Raw genomic sequence first — 6,889 nt, forward strand, 5'->3', positions numbered from 1 at the left:
TTTTTTACATTGTAATACTACCTCTAGTTTTTAATATAAGAGCTAATTAACTAATTTAAGTAGATTAAAAAAATTAGTTAAGTTAGTTATTTGTAATAAATAAGTATTATTTTTTTTAAAATATTCTTTCTAATTATATGTACTAACTAGAAGTATCATTTGATGAAATATTTAATATTTGTAACTATTACAAGAACTATTTTAGAAGCTATAGAGACACTCATAAATCATAATGCATCACTTCTTATGTTGAGACGCCTTTTACAAACTTGACATTCTAAGGAATCCAAGTTACATAGTACAACCATTTGTGCACTTAGAAGAATTAACACGTGAGAATTGAGATGAACTCTTCTCACGTTCAATGAGCTGCTCTTGATCCATAGTGGCTTTACTTAAAAACTGGGAGTACCATGTGGCAGAAAGCTTCGGCCTTCTTTTCAGATTTGGGCATCCATATCAACATAATATAGACCATAACTTGAACTCTATCCACCAAACAACTCGAATGCATCCAAGAAGGACCACACAAAATAACCTCTTACATTGGAGCCATTTCTCTGACCATGTCAAATATTTTTGCATGAAAAAGAGAACCCAAAAAAAAAAGAAAACAGAGATTAGAGATTGTGTTAATAAACTTCGAAGATCGAAGTGACCGTTCTAAATTGCTAGTATCACTTATGCTTACCTTAATGCATCAAGCGTTGCTCCAATATGTGCTTGCAAGTAGTTTACTCTTGGCCAGTCGTTCAATGAAGAATTTCGTAGTGTTCGTTGCCCTGTATAGTTACAGAGGTTGTTGCATACCATTTCATAAAAATTTGTATAGAGAAAAATTATATAATTTACTTGAAAAAATGATAATTTTTTTTTTAAAAGATTCTCTCTTCTCTTTGAAAAGTTTCAAATTATAAAATTTCCTTCTCATTCAGAAAACATACTATCAATAATCTATCAAAAATTTTATTGCATGTCATCAAAAATTTTTAAAATTTATTTACGAGTAATCCATTGAAATACCAAATTGAGGAGTAATTAAGCGATCAAATTGGAGGAAAAAAATATCTAAGAACTCAGCTGTCTGCCACAGAGAAAGAGAGGAATTACCGTTTTCATGAATGTAAATAGGAATATTAAAATAAACTTGCTTGAGGAACTCCAGCAACCCCTGTAAACCCCAAGGGGTAATGGGAAACTAAAACCAACCAACTGGTTAATTGTTACTCAAAACATATCCAACAAGGCAACAAGCAAAGGTCTGGCTATTTTATCATCTCTGGGGAAAAAATGGAAAAAACAAATAAAAAATAAAAACTTTCCATGCCTCAGACGAAGAATTTAAAGGACCTGCAACAAGCATAAAGCAAAATAATTTTTGGAGCTGAAAGACAGATTCTATCAAATAATGATGGCGTTAATACAAGTATGTGCAGCACAGAAGGTTTCTCCTCTAATCTCTATGAACTACTACCTCCAATTCTTAATATAAGAACTAGTTTGACTTTTAATTTGGTCTTAAATATAAGATCTCAATCCACTTTGTCTCTTATACTTATCTATTTTTTTTTAAAGTAGTCATTGTAGTAGTTGCAAATGTTAAAGGTTCAATTAAATAGTAGTTTTAGTTAATACACATGATTAGCAAGAGTATTTTGAAAAATACAACACCTAATTATTATAAATAACTAACTTTACAAACTTCCTTAATCCATTTAAATTAGTCAACTCGTTTTTATATTAAGGAACGGAGGTAATATTACCTCTAGTTCAATTACAAATTAGATCTTACATTAAGGATATGATGTAATAATATTTATACTGCTTTTTTATAGGCTAATCAAGCCCAACCATAATTGTTGAAAGTTGGCAATCCTCAGTCTTTTTTTTTTTGGCTTTTTTTTGAAATTAGTTACTTGATAAATAAATATAGACAATTTATATTAACCAACAACCTATTAATATTGACTAGCAAGCTAACTCATAAGACAAGGGTCACATAAACTCATGGGCTGAACCAATCAATAAAAATCAACAGCGACAATATATCAGCAACTTGACTAAATGGTACTGGAATTATCAAGTCAATTGTTAAATAAATTAAAAGATTCTCATTCACGGGTCAATATTACTAGCAGTACAATAAAGGCCAGTCTGGTAGAAAATAGATTCACTTTTCATAGCATAAAAAATAAGATATGCCCTTATGAAAAAAAAATAGAGAGATAAATGAAATATTTGTATCTTCGTTATCATTACTCAACAACAACTATCTTTTCTATTAGGGATTTAAAGGATATTATACATATGCATATTTTTCTCGTTTTAATTTTTCATTCCGCTCAATTGAATTCTATTTTGAATATCAAATCATCCTATTGATTTGATGGGGATTATTTAAAAAAAAAGAGAGAGATCCTATTGTACTGATTGGTGGCAATGCATATCTTAGACACAATATAGCCTTCAACTTACCTGCCATTTCTATAGCCATATCTTCCATGACGTCTCTGTCGTCCATCTGTGGCCTGCTTGATCTGTTATTAACATAAAGTACGCTATAATAATTTAATCCTACGAAATCAACTGATCCTTTAACAGTGTTTGATTCAGTTTTCGTGAATGAAGGAAGTCTGGAACCAACGATCTTCTTCATTGTTTCCGGATATTCTCCAAGTAGCAAGGGATGCAAACACCTGCAACAACAAAGCGTAAATGAAACTCTATTAAAACAAGTCATCTACGTCAATTAACACGCATGAAAACATATGCTTGTTAAGCTAACTAACACAAGACAGAATAATACTCCATGAGATAGAAATCTTACTGGTAAGTGTAAATTATTCAGACTTCTCTTGACTTTTTCAAAAATTACAGAGACTTAACAGCATCAGTTTGCATGATTGAAGACCATACAATGAGTTCATGAACCAGCGAGGACATGTGATATTGTCATTTGAATGATTCCTTGAAGTTATACTACTTAGAGCACAGACATGGAATAAGATGTCTGGACAGACATGGTGAATTTGAGGAAATCACCATCTAATGAAAAAGTCCTGGGCCCTTCGACTGGCAGCTATGTCCTCGATGGTGTTTGTTAGAGGAAGATAATGAGAAGAATAGATATTGATCCCAACAAATCCATGTTGCTTATCCTGCAATGTACTCGTTTTTCTGTGTGTTATATTATCACAACCATAATCAAGAATGTAAATTCACCTCAATTTTGTATCATTTGCAAATACCTCCCTCAACTTATGAAATTGAAAATACCCTCAAAAAAATAGACATTCAGATCCTTCATTCTGGCTTCCCATCAACATTATTGCATGAGATGCCACCTCAGATTCATTAAATTCTCACACAGCATACTCCCAATGGTCCCCAACTCAAGTTCCTAGTCTCAAAATTTCCTTCTGACTATTGATTTGCTGGATTGTTGGGCTCAAATGTGAATAAAGAGTGGAAAAAACTAGATAAATTTGAACTAGAGAAGAGATGAATATGTAGAAAAGTTTTATAAACTTAAAACTAATGATTTGGACCAATAAATGATGTCAAGCTCATATCTCCTCTCTCAAGTTCAATAAAGAAGAAGACCAAGTAAATGTCCCCAGAATTTGAGGTTTTTTGCCCCTAACATAAGGAATGTTGGATAAAAGGGTTTTGTTTATCAGTTTGTGTGGTTAGAAAAATTTAGAATGAGAATTTGATTGAATTTAATAGAAACATCATGTGGGGAGTATGCCACATGTGAAGTTAAAGGGTTGGAAATAGCATCTTAGCTGGCAATAACAATTGTAAATGATTCAAAGCACACTTTATTAGATCCGAGAGGAGGGTATATATACACAAAGGATAAGCCTAGGTAATTATAGCTTATTGAGAGCCTATCAGCCTACCCTATACAACCTGTCATGAAAAAGTTTATCTCCATTAGCATACCTTCCACACACACACACACACAACCTCTAACCCTATTCTAATAACAAAATTGGACAGAACAATTTAAATCCTGAATGATTACAACTCAGTAAGTAGCAAAGAAGAAAACCAGAATTTTTAACAAATAAGAAAACTACATTTTTTCCAAACAAAAAAGAAGGGTTATTTTAATTTTCAACACGTGCATATATGTTTACCTGATACTTTTCCCTATACAATCTAGCAGCTGACAGTATGTAATGGGTTGCAATATATGGCTCAATTGAGGAATTTCCAACAGTACAATTAACTCCAAAGGGAGGAGAACATCGCTTTGGTGGAGCAATTCCCGCGTCATAGCCTCCCAATACAAAAACGTTAGGCTCATTTATAGTAGTCCAATATTTAACCCTGTCACCAAATTCTTTGAAGCACAAATCTGCATAGGCTGTGAAGTCTTTTCTGCAAGCAATAATAACCATGTCAACATATGTCAGATTGTACTCACGATAAAACTATTTTTGATATAAACTCCCCGGTAACACAATTTATCACAGTTCAAAATTAAAAGCCATACATAATTCTTTGACTGACCCATCCTCCATAATCATCCTCAAGTGCTTGGGGTAAGTCATAATGATGTAAAGTAACATGAGGTTGGATTCCTGTATGATGGAAAAGAAAAATCAGTAATTGGAAGGGGCAAATTAAATCACAGTATGCAAGGGAATAAAGGAAGATGACCATGGCTTATGAGCTCATTAATGAGGTTGTTGTAATATTGCACTCCCTTAAGGTTAACTGCTCCTTTTCCATCTATAAACATATGAGGAGAGACAGTGAGAAAGAGTTTGAAACGATAGGAGGGTAATGAGAATTAGTGTAACTCTTTGCACCTGGAATAACCCTTGACCATGAGATTGAAAATCTGTACGCGTCTAAGCCCATTTTAACCATGAGTTGCACATCTTCCTGCAACAGAATGAACTTACAGAGTGATAGAGAAGGAGACAGAGAGAAACAGAGATGGAGAAAAACTAGGACTATAACATCATTGAGTGAAGTGCTGTAAAGAGAGTCTATATTACATAGCCAAACTACCTAATCTTGAACAAACTCTAAAAATGCGCATCTGAGTGCAGACGCGGCAGCCATATTACCGCACTCTTGCACAGTAGATATACAGGTATTTACAAAGCAATACAAACTAAAAAATCAACAGAACTAAAATATGAAAATTTTCACGATGTCTATAAATGCCTTGTCAATGAAGAATTGTGAAGGCTCTAATGTCCCTATTATACTTATAAAGTAAGAAAGCGTATCAACTGACCTTATATTTGTGGTATTCATCACTTGCTATGTCTCCATCAGCTCCGCCTACGTAACCTGAAAGTTAAAATCACAAGTAGTGATAGAACTTTTGGAAATTCATAGGGAAAGTTCAGAACTTGAAAGCAGCTCGACACATCAATCGTTAAAGCAACTGAAAAATGCTTAAGCAAAGTGGCAATTCGGAAACAGTAACAATGCTTATATATTAATTCTCACATGCACGGAGTTTCAGTTTGCCATTTTATTACCAGCATGGGCGAATGTATCCCATATGCTGGGCTTTCTCCCGTCTTCATTTGCAGCACCTTCAACCTTCGACGACGTATATTCCTCCATCAGTAGAAAAACAGCATAAAGCGCAGCAAATACTATCTAACTGTTTATTAATTTGTTAAAAATGCGGACTTTTATTTTATTTTATTCTATTACATTTTGCTGGTTCCAGAAAGGTCGCCGGAATCGGAAATCGAGGAGGAGGAGGAAAACCTGATAGGCTGAAGTGGAGGCTCCGAACACGAAGTCCGGCGGGAAGTGACGTCTGCTAAATGTATCCGCACCAAACACTATCAGTGGCGCCACTGCTACTGCAAATATCACCACTAACAAGCCAGATTCTTTCATCATTAATTCTTCCGGGCTGCTCTTCTTCTCTTCTAGTTCGATTGGTGATGACTCTCTGGATCACCATATCCTCTTCGTACACTGCCTTTATCTTTGTGGGGACCAGCAAGCTCGACTCGCTTTTCTTGGAAATCCCGAATCCGTTGGAACGCAACGTGAATACTATAAGCAACTTTCACGTAACCCAACACAAAATTCTTTTGACACGTACAACTCTCAACGTAAACTAGTTTATCTAAACAGATATATTATTATCTGATCTCCAACCCAAATAGTCGTCAAGTACAATCATCATCTATATTATACGGTATAGATGTGAGAAGAAAATAAAAATAAAAAATAAAAAATAGTATCAAAACAAATTCTCCAATTACCTTATAAACATGTTGGATACAGTTTTTTCTCAAATTTAAGTCCATTTTAGCTCTGATATTTGTCATAGGAGCATTTTAGAGAGGGACATTTGTGAGAATTAAGTGATTTATTTAATTTTTTTAATTAACTTAAATTAATCAAATAGTTATTACTCCAAGTACAACAGGAGGAGTAATATTTATGAAATTTTTTGCATGGATTTTATTTAATATGTAACTTTTTTAAAAATTATTACTTGTACCCTGGTCCAGAACCTCTCCTCTTTTCTTTTTATCCCCTTCCCTCCTCTTCTTTTTCTAACTGTTATATAATGGTTCATATTTTAATTTTTATAAACTATTTATAAACAAAATTTAAAAATATTTAGTACATTTGCAAATCATTAAAATTAAATTTTAATAAAGTTTATAATTTATAATTTATTTATTTATTTTTATAATTTAATATTTTAATAATAGTTTTAAAAAGATTTAAACCTCAACCATTGAAATATTAATCCAATGGTTAGAAAAAGGAGAGAAGGAAAGAGAATGGGAAGGAAAGATGAAAGGTCCGGAACTGCTTGCCCTCGTAACACCCACCCATATAAAAGCCACTTCTTTTGTCCTTGATGTAAGATTTTATTAACTAA

At 33.2% G+C, this 6,889-nt stretch overlaps 1 pseudogene; it reads right to left on the minus strand.

The window, feature by feature from the left end:
- Nucleotides 1–265: 265 nt before the first annotated feature.
- On the minus strand, nucleotides 266–6,027 carry LOC114739338 (beta-glucosidase 11-like; annotated as a pseudogene).
- Nucleotides 6,028–6,889: the final 862 nt, after the last annotated feature.

Source organism: Neltuma alba, unplaced genomic scaffold (assembly GCF_004799145.2).
Source record: "Neltuma alba isolate B1F8T4 unplaced genomic scaffold, ASM479914v2 tig00013894_pilon, whole genome shotgun sequence".
NCBI classification, from domain to species: domain Eukaryota; kingdom Viridiplantae; phylum Streptophyta; class Magnoliopsida; order Fabales; family Fabaceae; genus Neltuma; species Neltuma alba.